This window comes from Lagopus muta, chromosome 1 (assembly GCF_023343835.1).
Source record: "Lagopus muta isolate bLagMut1 chromosome 1, bLagMut1 primary, whole genome shotgun sequence".
In the NCBI taxonomy this organism is placed as follows: domain Eukaryota; kingdom Metazoa; phylum Chordata; class Aves; order Galliformes; family Phasianidae; genus Lagopus; species Lagopus muta.
Genome location: NC_064433.1, coordinates 103929237 through 103948283, shown reverse-complemented (window position 1 = coordinate 103948283; position 19047 = coordinate 103929237). Strand labels below are relative to the sequence as shown.

At 40.2% G+C, this 19047-nt stretch overlaps 1 long non-coding RNA gene across 1 annotated transcript; it reads right to left on the bottom strand.

Annotated features, from left to right (window-relative positions):
- LOC125688300 (uncharacterized) lies at positions 1 to 18990 on the bottom strand. Its single transcript, XR_007374670.1, has 3 exons — positions 18651 to 18990; positions 14522 to 14649; positions 1 to 758 (listed from the first exon to the last, which is right to left on the bottom strand). It is a non-coding gene; the product is annotated as an uncharacterized LOC125688300 (long non-coding RNA).
- Between the last annotated feature and the right edge of the window lie 57 nt (positions 18991 to 19047).

Genomic DNA, 19047 nt, shown 5'->3' with positions numbered 1-19047 from the left:
AAAAAAAAAAAAAAAAAAAAAAAAAACCAAGAGGGAAGAAATGCATTTCTTTCTTACTCTGAAGTTTTTAAAGTTTTAATTAGGACTTTCTGTTTTATGATTCAGTGCTGATTTAATCCTGAACATGCTATCCCAGTTTGTTGTTATGGCAGTGGCTGTGATGTGCTTTCTTTCTGGGACCAAAGAAGAGCAGCGGAGGAGGGTTCACACTCTTAGTCACATGTAAAGAATCGGAGGGGGTCCTTTCAATAAATCTATTTACTATAAAATGCCTGTGAAGTAAAATTATTTTGTTTATTTTCCCTGTGAATGTTAACTTGCAGACAGCCTGCATGCATAGAGATGGTTTAAAAAAAAACCAACAGATACATAGCGTGCTGGCCACTGTTCTTGCAGACTCCCAGGGGACAAGTTAACCATAAGCCTCACTGCCAGACCCTCAGGCACACTCTGAGCAAACAGATGGGCCTTACATCGTGCCCCAAAGGTCAGTAGACCTCGGCTCTGCTAGGCCGCTGGGAGAAGTAAATTCCTGAGCTGAGGATGTTTCACAAGGAAAGCAGAGCTTACACTCTCCAGATGTGCACGTTTGGGGTGTGCTGGCAGGAATGTTCTGGCTGCTCTCAGCTGTCAAGATAGAGCTTGGAGGAGGAGAGGAGGAAATTCCTCGGGCAGCCCCAGTCCCAGCCGTGCCATTTCACTGGTCCGAAGGGGTCGTTGCAAATCCACAGGCCCAGGATCCGTGCAGGAAGCAGTGCCTGGAAAGAAACATAGCATGCAGGCAGTGTTTATTTAATGAGAAACTTCCTCTTGATAGTGTAGCTCATACATGGTGTTCTGGTTAATTCTTTTGTAAATCATCTGAAAGTTTCCTGCAGCATATACCTTTTCTCTCTTAGCCTTGGTTCTTTTGGTTTTCCTTAGGAAGGTTTGTGGACTCTGTGCAAACTCCTCCTTCCAGGCCTTACTCGTGTCCCACTCACGTCTCAGCCCACAGCTGAATCCCTACAGTGCCCTTGAAAGTACACAGTGTTTGCTGCAGTTTATGTGCAGGTTATTGCTTTTCCCTTGCACGGTTTTCTCATAAGTGCTAGCTATGAGCTATTATGATGTTTCAGGAAAAGAACACAAAAATGCAAAGCTCTGGGACAAGGTGTCCAACATCCCCCTACAAAGGACAAGAAATGATGCTGGTGAATGAACCTTTTTCACTGGATGTTGCTGCACCGTCCCTCATGGGTGTCCAAAAAATCACAGACATGAATCATGTTAGCTCTTTATACTTGCCCCCTGCTTTCTGGCTTCTTAAGTTAGTGTTGTGTAGGGCATTTAGTCTAGTTCTGAGCACCTGTGTTCGCCTCAGCCATTTGTTTACATGGATAATCCTTATTCATACAAACACTCCCGTTTAACAAAATCAGACCAGACCTCATCAGAAATGTTTACAAATTAAGTCCCAATTATGTACAGGATGACCATTTTGAATATAGAAAGTTATTCACAAAGTCTTCTGCAGAGAGGTTCCAGTGAACACATCCTTGCAAGTAATTCAAGGGAAACTGGATGCCATTTGCAGCTGGATCCCAGTGAAGTCCTTACATTTTTACAGGTAGATTTTCTAGAGAAATGGAGGGGAAAAAATAAGAGGAAAAAAACAGCTGTGGGTTTGTGCATTTCCACGATTACACCATCGTTCAGAGATGAGTTTGTAAATGTCAGGATATCAGGTTGATTATTACAAAACTCAGTAGGTTATTCATTTCTGCACCTGTTCTATAGCAAACCTACTTTCTCCCTTGAATCAGCACTTGCTTATCCACCTGGCTGATGAACATTCGGTACAGAATCATAGAATATGCTGAGCTGGAAGGAACCCATGAGGATCATTGAGTCCAACTCTTGTTAACAATTTCCACTACTGTTGCTGTTGTTTGTTTGTTTTTGTTTGTTTTGTTGTTGCTGTTCCCCACATCACAGACAAGCATAACCACACTTGTGTAAGGAAGGACAGCCCCAACCCGTGGGTATGCTACTAGGGATACTTGGGGCACATGGGATGCTCCTAATGCACCCATGCACTGCTGTCCTGCCTGTGTGAGTGGATGAAAAGGTGATTAATGTTGTGCTAATAAAGTATCCTGTCCATTATTGGTAAGAGGGTCCCAACAGAGTAACATTGACTTGATCTCCATTTTAGACATATCTGAGTAATTGTGGCAGATGAAGCTTAGATTGTCTTTTTCTTTTTTTCTTTTTAATCTCTTTCTGAGAGCAGCTGATTTTTCTGTCATTTTTCTGTCCACCCATTGCCAATCTCACATCTTCCCTGCTGCCCGGTGTCCCCTAACATGCTCCTTGCTCTGCTGTGTCTTTGTCTTATCTACCTTAAAGTCTTGCGTTTTCTTTAATGTATAACTTGTTTTCTTTCCTTACCCTTATTTCTTGACTTTCCCATCCCTTCTTTCTTTTCTGCTGCAGGCTTCCAAATCTTTGTTTTCTGGTCTGGTCCTCCATACTCACTGCCAACATTTGGATCACATTTCACCATTTTCCAGCACATCCGTCTTCAGTGTCTTTTTCCTTTTCTTATTTCTCCAGATTTCCCCCTTTATTTTTTTTTCTTTTTTTTTCCTCTCCCCCTTTCCCCCTCTCCCCCCCAATTCCTCTTAATTACCAGCCCTCTTTACTCCTGTTCTTCTTCCAGCTCAGAGCCCAGCAGTCAGGTTGGGACCACCATAACCAGCAATGAAGATGCTCAGTGCCTGGCTCCTGATGGGAAGTAGTGCTAACGCCACCAATTCATGTTTCACATGGCTCTCATTTGTCATTGTTAGTCTTTCCTTGCTCATTACATAATTTTCATCCATGCCACCTCCCTTTCCTAATCATTCCTTGCATGCTTAAATGTCACTACATCATTCAGATGCATCTTTGATCTCCTCAATAAGGCTTTATGTTCCTTTCTGCAGGTAGGATGGTTATTGCTGTGCCCTTCATGCCTTCACGCTTGCCTCATTTTCATTGCATGTTTCCCTGTTCCTCTTTGTTCATACACTCCAGGAAAAACTTTGGGTGTCCTTTTTTTTCCTTCCTTTTTTTTTAATCTAAAAGCAAAATATATTGGTACATTGCATTTGACAAGCTATGTTTAAAAAGCACAAATCAAATACCTTCAATTCAATATTCAGTTGTGTTGAATTAAATGCATGAGAAAATATCTTGGAAAGAAGAGTGAAAAATAAAAGATGGAGAAAAATCAAGAAATAAGTCAAGACATTTGCTTTTTCACACAGAAAAGCTGGCCAGAACTAGCAGCATGAATCTCTCTTGCTGGAACATTTCTATACATTCCTTTTTGATATTGTATTCAGACTTTTTGAGTTAAATTTAAACATGATAGCTCTAATGTGAACCAATAACCACAACTTAGTTCATTAAAGAGTTCATATGTGTTGTTTTATGAGCCCTCATTGTTTAGGCAAATACTGAACATCTCTGCCTGAAAGGTCTAGGTCTCTCTAGGTCTCTGTAAATGCTCCAATAGTAGGATCTAAATGTACACATTTATTATGTATTATAAATACCAGATCCATATTTATACACAGTTGCTTTACTACTTTTTTAACAGCACTTGAAAAACGTGGCTGTGAAGCTGCAGATCTATCCTTCATTTTCTGTCTTCAGAAGTCTTCGTCTAAATCAGGGAAAGACGAGACTGACTGCAAATTATGCTGACCTGAGATGATTTAGGGTAGTCACAGCCAAGCCCCATCGACCGTTTATCAAACATCACAAGCTGACATCTGTTTTCTTCAGATCTCACAGATCATAGGAATATGAGCAAGAAGAATAGTGTCATTAATTAAAAAAAAAAGGCATCAATTTTTTGGAATGACATGCAGAGGAGGGATCTCATGCTGTTTTGGCACAGAAGAGGAATTACACATGAAAACCTTGGTGTCATTCAGACCATGCTTCTCCCTGCTTGCTCTTAACTTGAACGAAACCATGAGATAAGATGACTCAAGCACTGGGTAGATACTTCTGACAAACAAAAACAACTTCTTGGCCCATTTAAAGTGTGGTCCATATTTGCATTCACAAAAATAAGTAGGAGTAAAGAAAAAAAAACGTTAAATTATCAGAATATGCTGCACTCATGTAACTCCATCTGGAAAACTGCATCTGGTTCTGCTCTCTACAATTCAAGATTAAGTGGATAATGTGGAGAAAATTCTGAGAAGAGCTGTGAGAATGACTAAAGACCTAAACACTTGCAGTACACTTCTCAGTGGAAGGACTAAGTCCTTTTAAGCCTGCTAAGGAGACAGTGATTGCTTGTAGTCTCTATTTCCAGGAAGAATGCACACTCACTGACAAAACTATGAGATCCAGTGGTTAGGAGCTGAATCTAGACAAATTCAAGCTATGAAGTAAGATGCACGTTTTTAACAGTGAGGGTAATTAACCACTACAGCAAGCTAGTGCAGCATTACAGCAAGTTCTCTTTCTTCGGAATTTTTAAAATCATAATCAGATGTTTCTCCTAAAGGACTTTCTGTTTTGAACAGGAAGAAGCCTGATGCCGTGCGTCAAACAGGAAGGTGGGTTAGAGCATCACAGTAGCCCATCTGGTGTTACAATCCACAAATTGGAATTTAATGAACAAGATTTTCTGGGAAGAAGCAAGAGGAAGCTCTGCCATTACAATTAGAAGCTATGCTGCTAGGAGAGTGTCAGTAGAAAGGTAAAGGAAGGCATTGTTTGTAGGGAGAGATGCTATCTTTCACTCAATCAACTGGTACAGTTTGATTGAAGGACTAGTCACAGGATTGTCAGTAGGAAATTTAAAGGGAGAGCTAAGCATGCTTAGAAGCATCTCATTAGACATAAGATATGGAAGGGACAAATAGGACAAAGCTGTGTTTAGGCAAATATTGACAGATTTAAATGCATAGTGTTTAGGTACACAGTAAAAATCTAGAAATGAATGATCTCCACATCTGAGCTCCTTAGTGTGTGTGGAATTTGGTTAAAAATGTTAGAAAAGTGACAGTGCTTCCTCTTCCTTGCAATCCGTGATATCCATCTTATAGGAAATAAGAACTATAACCTCCGAAGACCTCGTGCTTCTCTACTTTTTACTTACACGTATTTCGTATGGCATCAGAAGGAGCTTGGCAAATTAGCTGGTTTATCTGCTCCCCCTCTTGGTCAAGGAAGTGAAATCTCACATTTCCTGAGATGCAGTGACTTGTGTAGTACAGCCCATCTGAGCATGACAAAGCAATAGTTTCATGTGCAGTTACCTGATAAATGATTTACCAAAAAACTAACTATGGATGGTTGCATCTAACATAGAACACATCCTTTTTTCTTTTTTTTTTCCCCCATGGTAGGCCTTTTCCAAACCTGCAATATATTGTGTGAAACTCCTAACCCTTCAGAACTGAGATTATCACAACTTGATTTTGTAGGAATGTTCAGTTGCAAGACTGAGGCACCCTAAGCTGCTTTTTGACACTTAAAGGGATCTGAGATGGAGCAGGAAAACTAAGTGTTGAGTGCCCAGACATACTTCTTACCACTTGTTTCTGATGCCAATAAACCTGCAAGCCTCTCATTGAAAACAGTATTTTCAATGCCAAACAGTCAAAGTGAGCATGAAAACCTAATCAGCTTGCTGACAGTGAAGATTATACAGCAGGAAGATTATAATGAAAAACCTAGTTATTAAGTGCATTGCAGAACTCTCAATCACTTACAACTATGATATAATAAACGTGTTCCTTTTGTGGAGAGCCTGTTTGCTAAAATACGGTAATATAGGATAAGAAATAAGACAAAAACAAAATAAGAAAAAAATAATCTTCCTCTTGAAATAAATAAGGTAGTTTTACGTGGATCAAAGTCATGCACAAATATATTTAAAGCATAATATTCAGAATGAGTCAGCCCTTGCAAAAGCTCATTTCTAGAAGCAGCCGTACTGATGTACCAATATGAAGACCAATGGCATCCCACCTTGTAACAGAAACAGTGCAGCCAGCACGACATGCATGCCTTCATACAAGACAAGAACCACGCTGATGAAGGCAGTGTGACTGCAATTAACTTATCAGTAGAGTTTTTGCAAAGATATTGAATTTAAAAGACAGAAGTTATCAATTTATTCTTGTTTAACTTTAGGATAACGTATTTTACATACTATGCTTCTACTTACTGATCCGCTTACTGGTATGTCAACAGAAAGTAATGCAGTGATCTGTAATAAGTTATTCACTTTACATAATATTTTAAGAATGCCCCTTAGTTACACTATAGAATACATATCCCTTAGAGACACAGAGAGTATCACAGAATCATAGAAAACGTCCTTAAGGTTGGAAAAGTCCACTAGTCATCTAGTTCAACCACCAGCCCACTACCATCATGTCTACTAAATATGTCCTTCAGTACCACATCCACACGCTCATGAATGCTTCCAGGGATGGTAGCTCCACCACCACCCCACTGGACAACCTCTTCCAGTCCAATCTTTCTCAGAAGAAATTTTTCCTTGTTTCTGGTCCATTTCTCAAACATTGTACATGTTCAAATGTCTCATAGCCTCTCTCTTATATCCACAGGTTCCAGACCTGCTTTTTCAGGGGCTGGTATGATTTATGAGTGTGTATCAAGGAGCAGCTGTCTGAAACTAAAGGAGCCACAAGCCAAAGCTCACTTGAACATACAGGCTAAATGCTTTGAAGACCTGTGTAAGCATAGAATCACAGAATAACTTGAATTGGAATGGACCTTAAAATATATCCATTCCCAATCTCCTGCCCAAGGCCCTATCTCAACCTGGCCATGCTGGAAGGGAGTGCAGCAGACCCAGTGCTGTCTTCCAATGTGATATAGGCCAACACTGTTCTGAGAAAAGTGAAAAACAGAAACAATCTCCCAATCCCTCTCACATAGAAGAGACTTTTCAAAGACAGATATAGATATTATGTACTAAACTGCCACTGACAGTCATTGGGGATCAACGGCCTAAGTGCTGTTTCTGCCTCTGAAAGTCCATGCTGAGGACTGCCCTACCACCTGAAGGGTGGAGAGACACTTTAATCTTTCTTCCTTGCAAGCCACAAGTGTTTGGTGTCACAAGGGTTTGAATTGGCCATGTGCTATCCCAAAGATATTTCTGAGATGCCCTTTCAACTTCCAGTTGCAGACAGTGAGATGCCATATAGACCCTGGGCCATGTACTTCTTTCCCATCTCTGAGCATTTTTATGCTTACAGTAAAAGGGCAATTCTACAGAATTTATGTCCTATTCTGTCCTATCCTATTACCAGCTTTGAATGGCCCTAATTCCTGCATACGAATACCATCCAAACAAAGGGTCAGTTACTATTAGTATTTTATCTCCTAGCAACAGCAGAGTGAGTACAGAAAATAAAGTATTGCCAGACTATATAGCTACAGCAACTTCTCAGAAAGCAAAATATACATATACACAACGAGACTGTAGGAGAAATATTGCTTTTTTAATGGGAAAATTAAATTTTTAATGGGAAATTAAAACATAAAAATCCTGAAAAACTCAAGTGACTTAGTTTCCCTGTGATGTAGGAAAACTCGGGGCTTGAAAACGCAGCAGTTTTTCTATAAGCTGCCCTGCTGTCTTCCCTCCTTTTGCTACCTCTGCCATCTGCAAGAAAGCTAAGAGAGGCCTGCCGCTCTGCTTTACACTCACTGCTTTCATGATGGATGTGTATTCCTACAAACAGAAACTGTAGGGATCTGGATGTCTCAAGGAAGAATAAATCGACTGCTTAATCTTCACTTCCCAGATCACAGTTATGTAATAAAGCAGGCCTGTTCTGTACATGTTGGCCACTCAGGAATACCAATAGACTATCCAGGAGTTGTGCTGGTTGGCAGCTAGCAGACATCTGTTCACATCATGGCCTTCTTGATGGTGCTTGTGAAATTAATAGGACACTGCTCAACTATTGATAGGTCTTACTCTCAGAAGAGTCTGAATGTCTCGGGAGACAAGATTATACTTTCCAAACTGCAGGAATCTATCTGGGAAGGTGGCACTGGGAAATGTAAAAAGGGTCCTTGCCTTGGATATCTGTCATGCTTCCCTGGGCACAGAAACATCACATCACATGGCCATCTGGACGAAAGTTACGCTGACACCATTCTACTACTTTTCTGCAGAAAAGTAAAGGGTTTCCACCTGCAGATTCAATTGACTAACATTCTGCATGAGTGCTAACTTCACATGCATACAACATGATTTGTGTATTAAGGAGTCTATGTATGTTTTGTAGGAGGCTATGCAATTAGCTGAAAAATTCATCTCAACAATATATTGCTATTTCAATAGACTTAATTTCAGTTAATTCAGCAGCTGCTTTTAAGCTCTATTCAGTGAAATGTAAATACATCTCACATATTGGTACGCACTGATGCTTCATATTTAATTATTTTGCAATGGAGTGCATACAGTCCTTTACTTCACAAATGATGACCCCTTTAAAATAGTTAGAGTGAGTAATTAATTTACCTGAGGGGAACTGTTCATCATCTATATTTTATGCAGGGACTGCCAGGACCAAGAGGCTGACTAATAACTCGAGGACTCTGTAGCATGGCTACAAAAAGACACGAGGTCTTCTGGATGCCAGAGAACCCTAACCTCCACACCTCCATTACATAAAATGCCTGCTGCTATAGCAGCCACTTCCTTGTAGTACCGGAGTTTTTCAGAGCAGCACGTCAAAGCACATTCCCATCATGTAATTTTTTTCTCTCCATTTAGTAGAAGAGTCTCTCACACACACACATAGAATAACATTTATTTTGGCAGTGTTCTTTTGGATAACTATGTGTAGTTGAAATGACTATTTCTATTTTGCCAAAAAAACGTTAGTTTTGCAAATGAAGTAACAGTTGAGCTACGCCTGTGACCGTTCCTGGTCACTGAAGGCACTTATTACACATGAATTTAGTAGCAGGTGCACTAACACTGCCAAGGACTGCTTGAAGCCTATGACATGTGCAGTTGGACAGAACAAATAAGCAGTATAAAACAGCTTATATCTCGCTGCCAAACAGTTACACCCATCCAGTCAAAGTGCTGAGACCTGGTTTCCACACAGACACACACACACACAAAACAATAAAAGAAAGCATGCCACATGGATTACTATTGTGCCTGATTCCAACTAAGACCTTGCTTGGGATCATCAGTGAACCATGACCACAGCACTTGCACTGCAACCTCCCAGAAGCTGGTTTGGACACAGCCAACCAGCCCACCCATAGTGCTTCTTACACTTCTTCCTGCTTTTTCAGCTCACGATCTTTTATCTCCTGCCAGTGGTCAAGTATTTGACATTGGCATACAGCTGACAACAGACATGTTTTTCAACTGCTTTCCTTTTCCAGTCTGTTGATTACAGTCTTCAAATTTCCTAAGGCCCAGGAGCCCCTGCAATTGCTTGGGGACTTAGTACTTGGATGTGGCTCTTCAAAGATTGGGCTGGGGTTCCACATGGCTTAATTTGGTATTGAATCACAAAAGCTACCTCTATAGCCAGACGATAATTCATCTTCTGTAATAATCTTTCTGCATGTCACAGAAAACAAGCTGGCTGTTAGTGGCTGTGGTGCAATATATATGCAAAATATGGGTTCTCCTGAGTCGTTTAGCTATTATTCATGGACTGGGAAAGCTTGGAGGCAAATCATCACTCTCCACTACAATGCTTATTACTTTCACACAGAACAAAGCAAAAGGTATGAAAGTGAATTCTAAAAATAAATCAGTGATAAAATTGTCAGGGAGAAGAAGGCTATGGCAGACAGCAGGTGATAGGGACAGTAGGTCATGAAGGGTGTGTAAGAATTGGTGTTGGTGTGAACTGACATCAGTGAGCCCTTGGCAGACCCTGATAAAAAGTTTATTCAAAGAGCAGGGATATGGGGATGTGGATCACAACCCTGTGAGATTGCCACAGGCAGAAGTCCACTGCACATGCACCACAAACCACTCTGATACCTGCACTGATTTAGCTGGGTCCCATGATCCTCACAAAAATATGCTGACAGCCCTGGGAAGCTGCTTAGATGGGTTATGACAACTTTATATCCTTCTCCTTCTCTGGTCCATTTCCTATGTGCAAATTCAGTGTTCCCTTTGAACTTGGCTACCCAGAAGAGCTGCGTTAACAAGTCTAGTTTAGAGTAATACCACTGATGCCTGACAAAGTTACACTGGGATAAAAGAATCATGCTGGAATAACTCATCACAAACAGACATGAGGAAGTAGTTATAGTGGAAAACGGGACAACTTAGTCCCAGTAGTGATATTAAAATATTAATTTGGAGAAGAAGAAAAAGCAGAAATTAAAAAAAAAAAAAAAAAAAGTGATAAAGTTGTTTTGAAGAATCATTTTTTAGACCATGCCTTAACATGCAGCATAAAAACTCAACTAGAAGGAAAAAAAAATGCTATGAACTGTTCTTAGACTGTTCTAAATTCTTCTTAAATAACAATAAGAACGAAAAGCAAGATTTGCTTGATGGCTGCTTTCTGAATTCAATGGTAAATCAGATCCTTATTACTGAGTAAGGAAATAAGAAGTTTCCAAGTGAAGTAAGAAGTTCCTGGACTTTGTTCTTAATCTGTGTTCCTCATGTGCTACACGATCAAAGTCATCTTTTATCCTGTGAGTTATCATTTGCCTAGAACATTGACTGAAAAGAGTGAGCAACAATACTTGTGAACACGTTCTCTGCGCAGATAGTATGCAGTGCTGTGGCCACGTACACAGATGTACCCATTAAGCCTCAATCCTGTGTGTGGTCTGTGTGTAATCATTTATAAATGAATATAATTATGTAAATGTCGACAGCATATGTAAATGTCAGACCTCATGCGTAAGGTCAGACATAAGGCCACGCAGATGAAGTACCAAAATCTATAACTATATTAAAAAAATAACAAGAGCAACACAAAACTAAAACAAAACTAAAACAAACCCAACCCAACAACACAGATTCCAGCTAAACGCACTGTCAGAACAAAACCAGATGCTTTAACTCCATCTTAGCGTGTACATAAGTGCCATCTTCTGGCCACAGCAGGGACTGTAGAAGAAGTGATAAAACAGACTGTCAAATGAGACGGATTAACATCCCGAGTTGGAAGGTGCCCATATGAACCACCAAGTCCAACTCCGGGCTCCACACAGCGCCTTCCAAAGGTCAAATCCTGTCTCTGAGGATTTGACTCCTTGAGCTCCATCCCTGGTGGCCGTGCCCACAGCCCCGTGCATCCCGTTCCCCGCCCACCGCCCTGTGGTGCAGCCCCTTTCCCTGACCCCCAGCTGCCCTCCCCTGACGCAGCTCCATGCCGTTCCCTCAGGCCCTGTCGCTGTCACACACAGCAGAGCTCAGCGCTGCCCCTCTGCTCCCTGTGAGGAGCTGCAGCCGCCATCAGGCCTCCCCTCAGCTCCTCTGCTCTGGGCTGGACACACCGAGGGACAGTCCCCTCCCTTGTACATTGACTGCTGGGCCTGGTGCACCCCAGGTTACTGTTGGCCCTCCGGGCTGCCAGGCTATACTGCTGACTCAGATTAAATCTGCCATCAGCCAAACTGCCAGATCCCTCTCCATGATGCCCTGCAGCCCCTCAGCCCCCAGTCTGTACACACAGCCAGGGTTGCCCTATCCCAGGGGCAGACTCCGGCACTTGTTCCTGTTCAACTCCACGTGGTCGGTGATTGCCCAGCACTTCCATTTAACCAGATATCCCTGCAAGGCCACTTTATCCTGAAGAGAGCCAAGAGCTCCTCTCAATTTCATGTTGCTGAGTCTTGACCAGTACACCTTCAAGTCCTGCATCCAAGTATTTTATTAAACCGTTAAAAAGAACTGGCCCTAAAATGGGGCCCTGATGGAAGCCCACTAGTGGCCAGCTGCCAGTCTCTTGTAACCCCATCTACTACAACCTTTTGAGCCTAACCCACCAGCCAGCTGTTCACCCATCACATTGCTTCTGTGTAGCTGTCCAGGAGCACACTGTGAGAAACAATATTGAAATAATTGCAGAAATCCAAAAAGGTAACGTTTACTGGCTTACCACGGTCAACTAGGTTTGCAATTTCATATAAAAGGTTGGCCGTTTAGTCGATTAAATCAAACTTTCCCCTCGTGGACCTGTGCTGGCTGTGACCAATGACTGAATTGTCTTTCAGGCATTTCTCAGTAACTCCCAGAATAACCTTCTCCACAATTTTACCAGGCAGTGAAGTGAGACAGACAGGCCTGTAATTACCAGTGTCATCTCTTTTTCCTTTCTTGAAACTATAAAAAATCCTGTGAATATAAAAAATGATTTGCTCTAAAGCCAGTAGTGGAGATAGAACGAATGCATATGGATTTAATATGAAGAAATTCCACCTGGATGTTCTTCCTTTAGTTCAAGCTGTCACATTTACAAGCATCCTTCCAGTGTTGTTAGACTGGGAAGGCGTAAAAGTAAAGCTCTGCTTTTAGAAAGATCTTAACAAATGTTTGCCTCAGTTGGAAGCAGCTGGTGCCCCAGAACCCTGTCTTCCCTAAGCTGACATACTGAAGCCCAAAAAGCTAGATGTAACAAAAAGGGATTGTGTCACTGGTACTTCTCAACAGTACCAAAGACATGTGTTCAAATCTTTCAGGGCACTACAGCAGAATTTCACAGAACCTGATGTTTTTGTTACCCAGTATTGTATTGCTGGGCTGCAGAAACAACAGAAAACCCTAACACAAATGGGTACTTGAAGCCAGTACATCTCAGCAAGGTATCAATGCACCTCCCATTTAGACAAAGAGGCCTATATAATGCCCTATTTTTTAAACTTAGCCAAAAGTCATTGTCATTTGCACAGGATTTTTTTCTCCCCCCCCTCAAGTCTAATCTGACTATAAGTTTTCATCAGTATATTGCACAACATGTTTAAAAGTGACAAAAACTGTATTAGTTACATATTCCTCTTTAAATGCTTCAGGGTTACATCCACATAGTAAAAACACTGACAGTGCTCAGAATTTTACTGCATCCCATTTGGCCACCTTAAAAATCCCACCTTCTGAAGTAGCAACTACATGATGATCCTAGGCTTTGGCAAAATAAATAAATGAAATTAAACTTTCTCAACAGCATATAACAATCAAACAAGAAAAAAACTCAAACTCCAAAGCAACAAAGCCAGTCATTGAAAAAAACCCACATTTCTACTGTTCTACTGGCAATTTTTGAGTCCCCTCATTATGGGGAAAGAAGAAAAGACTGAATGTAACATTTTTTGTTATTATAGGATTTTTTTGAATGCCTGAAATAAGCCACTTTAATACAGGTTCAACAGGATGGGTTACTGCAAACACGATACACAAATAAAAATTACTTTAAAATCCACCACTCCTCTTTTCCTCCAGATAACATGAAGAGTGGAGAGGATGGAAGAAATAAACAAGTAAACACATAAACCAAGAAATACAATTCCTTTCCAGATAAAAAAGAACAGTGTTTTGCTGCTTCTTGTTGGGGACTGGACGATGAAATCCTTTTAAGTCATATTTTAGTGAATCCAAAAATCTTTTTCTTAAAATATGTAAAGAAAAAGGACCAGAAAGTTGCCAGAGAAGCAAGCAGAGGCTGTACTACCGTTAAATGGATACACATTTCCAAAACTGTTGTTGCTATTGGCTTATATACATGCCTAGAAGCTCAGAATGTTGGCTGTCCTAGAACTGCAGCAGTGTTGGGTTTTTCAGTTTGTTCTTCTTCCAAATAAATTATTCAGTAAGAAAAAGAGTAACTATAATTCCCAAGAAGAGATCCACTTTCAATTGTAAGTTTCTGAAAGCACTGAATCATTTATTTTAATGTGGCAACATCAACACATTTGTTACAAACATTTGTTCTCGTAAGCCCTATACTGTCCAAGACAAACCATTAAAAAATGACGTATAATGCATATTTATGTACATTTCCTTTCCCTGTAACCATAAATTCTGTATTTTCTTATCACTTCCTAAAACACAGCTAAACACTGAATTTTCCAAAATAACTAATTGATCTTTGTTTAATGGTTCTTTGTTTTCAGTTAGTCTATGTGCCTCTGATGAACAGCAGAACAACAGCAAGACAGAATTTCTACAGAAGGAAGCAATTTCTGACATATTTTGATCTTCAGTCTTGCACCTACAATAAAATGTTGTCTAGCTTCATCACCTTGCCAGCCTGCACATCAGACTAGAAGAGGCTAGTGAGAAAACTGTGGAGGAGCAAAGTTGGAAGTCTGTTCATATATGTCTGCTGGCAAAAGCAAAATAAATCTAGATTCCACAGAAAATATATATGGCAGATTGTCTTCTACCAAGTTAATATTCTATCCCATAGGCTTTCATGTGAAAAACCTCCATTCGTTTAACAAGAAGTTGCACAGAGATCTTGCAAGGCAAACCCATTACCTTGCTGTATGACTTGGAATCTTCACTAATACTGGGCTAATATTCAAGGTCCAGTGGAAGCAGTGCATTAATGGGCAAAGCCATTTCCATATGGTTACCAAAGGTTGAAAGCAGAAGTTTCCTCTCATCTGCAAAATATTAAAAAGCATAAACTCATTATCAGATTCAGACAAGCCATATCCTCCGTGGTTAGATAACCATCAACAGCAGCTTTAGATATTGCCTTATAAGCACTTAAAAAACAGCAACTTTTTTTTTTTTTTTAATACCAAAGTCCACAATAGTAAAATTACAGCAAAGCATAAAAATCTAAATGTTCACAACAGACAGAATTCTTAAATATCCACTGTTTCAAACTGGTTTTGTAAATAGAAGTACGGAAGTAACCCCTGACCAGAAATAAATATTTTGCAAGAGGCTCAAATATCGGTCTTCACTAAGAGCAAGTCCAACAGATATAATATCCAAAGTGTAAATATCATAGATCCAGTTATCTACATTACAGGGCTGTCTGCAGAATTCGTATTCAGTCACCTGTATCACTCCAAGGCAACCAGCTTTCAATCCTTTATAGGATTTCTAGGTTAAAATTAAGGACCATGAACTATACCCAGATACTCACAGTGTAACTTAAAGTCAAAGTGAAAGATACGTCCGTCCAAACCTTATGCACACTGATTCATTCCACTAAGGAGCAAGTAAAACACTGCCTATGCTATAAGGTTCCCCAAAAGGCCCTTAGAAGCAGACCCACCACATCTGCCTGTCAATATTACTCAAGTTTACAAATAGTAAAAGAACAAAAAATCAGCATCAAGAAACACTAACTCAAGTATACAGTCACAGAGCCAGCCCTAAGCCTAATCCTTACAGAGCACAGATAAACCATAAGGGGATATATACTCTTTCCTCAAGGACCTGTCAATTTCAGGGATCTGATTTTAGCGTGGCTTATATTTGAAGCCAACGTTTGGAAAACAAGGAAATCCCTCCCTGTGATGTGAGGGAGAAATACGCACAGCACCAGCATGCAAATATTTATAAATCATGGTAAACTTGTACAGTGTTAGTTTAATAAATACTATAAAGCTGCAGTAATATATTGAACATTGGAAGAAAATCAGTTTTGTCTTTCTATAGAGTACAAGACTTCAAGAAATTCTAATCAAATCAGTTGTCCAATAACCTAAATTATATAATCATGCTAGAGATTAATAATGGCCAAAATGCTAAGTGGTAACTAATTCTTACTGAACGAGTCAGAGCAACACAGTCAGACACAGATAAATACTACATTTTTCATGGACAATTGGTATCAATCATTTTGACAATAACAATGTAAAATGCTAGTAATTTAGGAGACAGAGCAAAGCTGGGCTTCTTAACACTTTGAAAGATCGAGATAATATTTCCACAAGAACTGCATCATTATGTAAAACTCCAAATTCTCAAGCTAACTGAAATTCAGTTAAACTTGCACTTCCTTTTGTGTAGAATAACAAGGACTATACTGAATTCCAAACATTTCAGATCAACAACCTTGAATAGGACACCATCTGAATACATTTATGTGCAAAAGACAAAAAGAATCATCACATCAAGCAACCATAATTTGTCCTCAACAGCAATTTCCAAACATTGTTGTGCACATTTATTGCCCATCTGTCAAAAACAAGAGTAAGCTGAACATAACTAAACTCATGCATCAACACAAATCAAAACTGCTAAACATAAGACGCATGGAATTATATAGAATATTTAAAAACATATATTATATAAACAGTGCTATGAAATGCTCTGTGAGTCATGTCTGATTGCATGGTTCTTGAGGCAAGAATCATTCTTTATGCTGTATAAACATATAATACGATGCTAGGCATCATGCACCATGTATTTGTACAATGCCTACTGTTGTTACAAAAGCAGTTTAAATAATAAACCTGCTGTAAGTTGAAGTATCCACAAGTGTAAAACTGACAAAACCATGGTCACAAGAATGTATTTTTTTATTAAGGGATTACAGAATTGTCTCCTTTGTCTTTATAAGTATTCATAATAAAAGCAATGGTAAATTTTACTTCAAAATTACTAAGCATATTATCGCTGTGAAGCAAATCTGTTTTGAACAACAAAGCCGTAAGTCTGGTTTTTACTGGACTAAGTCTAAACCCTGACAAATTAACCTGCTTTGCCCTTTCCTACCCCCAAATCCTAACATCCAGCCCCTAAGAAATCCGAATTTCACTCTCAGCAAATGAAAGGAGCCAAAGATACTTCTACAGAATCCAAGGATTTATCTGTACTGCAAGCAGAACTGGGATTATGATATAGCATAGATAAACCACAATAGATTTCAGTTTGGTGGTGGAATGAGCATGGAGCAAGGTAAGGACTAACACAGCGGGCACATTCAGCTCAGGGCACTGCAGCTACCAGAGCTTGTACTAGGCAACGTTGAAACACACTGAAGTATACCTAGTCTCCTTTTCCCCCGCAGATTACAAAAGCTAATTATGCACAAAGTCTGATTACTAACACACTACAAAAGTAGGTGTTTTAGAAAGAAGATACATAGTAAGACAATGCCAAATGCCTAAAAAGTAATAAGGAAACTAGAAATTATTTAACACTGTTTTAGAGGAGTCACTTCTAGAACCTTTACTGATATCCTGTGAAAGGCAATGTAAGTAGAAGTTTTAATAGGCAAAAGAACTAGAAAATCCAATGTTATTTTCCAGAACCACTTGATCTTTTCCTGTCCTGGAAAAGTTTTATTTTTCTGTGCTCTGCATAAACTACTAACGTGGTGTTGAGAAGAGACACCTTTATATTACCAAGTTTATACACCGAAGGAACATAAAAGTCAGTTACTCAGCAGCAGTTGACATTACAGAAACACTACTTAACACACAGGTTTCAAACTTGAAAATTACTTGCCAGTTTAGGAAGTCCCATCTCATTCAGTCAGTATTTCTAAGCCTGTTTCTAAGTTCTAAAGAGCTTCTTACTTCATTCTTACTTCTCAATAATCTTTTCAGCTGCTCTAAAAACCGGACAGAGATGATTTACATTTTCAAACTCCCATCATAGATTTCAGTTCTACATTTGCTGTTCCTACTTTTCAGGTGGCAGAATGAGCTGCCTGGATTTTGGTGAATTTTTGGACAGCGGTGTATCAAGAATAGCAGCAAAAGCTATATATGAAGTAACTCACCATGTTGAAACTGGTATTAAGAAAAAATCCCATGCAGCAAAGACAAGACAGTGCTTCATTCCTTTATATATATATATATATTTAAATTATTAGTTATTATTATTATTCTCTACTTTGGCATAGATTATTGAATCATAGCACATCCTGAGTTGATAGAGACCTACAAGTACTATCAAGTGCAACTCCGGGCTCCACACAGAATGCAAATGTCAAACCCTACGTCTGAGAGAGCTGTCCAAAACTTCCTCAACTACTGCAATCTTGGGTCCCATTGCTGTCACCAGAGAGCAGAGCTCAGTTCCCCTAGTGAGAAGCTGCAGGCCAACCATGAGACTTCCCCACAGCCTCCTCTGCTCTGGGCTGAGCACATCAAGGGACCTCAGCCACTCCTCACACGTCCTCTCCTCCACTCTTCACCATCTTCATATCTCTCCTTTGGACACTCTCTCATAGTTTCATGTCCTTATATTGTTGCACCCAGACCTGCACACAGTGTTTGAGGTGAGGTAGCATCAGCGCAGAGCAGAGTGGGACAATTCTTCTCTAGCTTGGAAAACCTATTTTAAATATTTATCTGAGTAAGAGCTGTACCCAAACGCTTTTTTACACGTCAGAATCTGAGAAACAAGTGGTCTTATTCCCGTGTCAGCTTCCTTAACTGGAATTATAAAAGACTTGTTTTTAAAGAGGAGCAACTTCTGGACAACCATCTATTGAAGGAGGGGTGAGGAGACCCTTGAAAGCCATTTGCACTTGATTAACAATTGAAATACAAGGCTCAGTCCACTTGCAGAACAGTAAATAAAGACAACTACGCTCTGTGACATCTGTATCACCCGTCCCATTTACTGCCTGGCTGACATGCCAGAATAGGGTTAAACAACTAAAAGTTCAACAAGCACGTTTAGAACACACCTTATCCTACAGCACTATGCAAACTGGCACCGAAGGACATGGTCAGTGTTTACGGTGCAGATGTGCTGACGGTTGGAGTAGGCAATCTTAGAGGTCTTTTCCAGCCTTCATGATTCCATGAAACCTCAAATCCCTGACGTGACATTAACAACAAAACATTGCAAGTGACAGCGTCCTCCTTAATAGTTGCCACAGCCAGTCGGCGTCCTTGAAATCCCGCATTTTGCAGGATAAACGCGTTTTTCGCACAAACACAAACTCCCAGCGCCCCGGCAGCCCCCCTACAACGATTCCCAGTTCGCCCAAGCGGTGAGAGAAAATCACCGCCCGGCCCGGCAACGCGCCGCCATTTCCCCTCCCCGGGGGCGGGGCGGTGCTGACATGGCGGGGCGCTGGG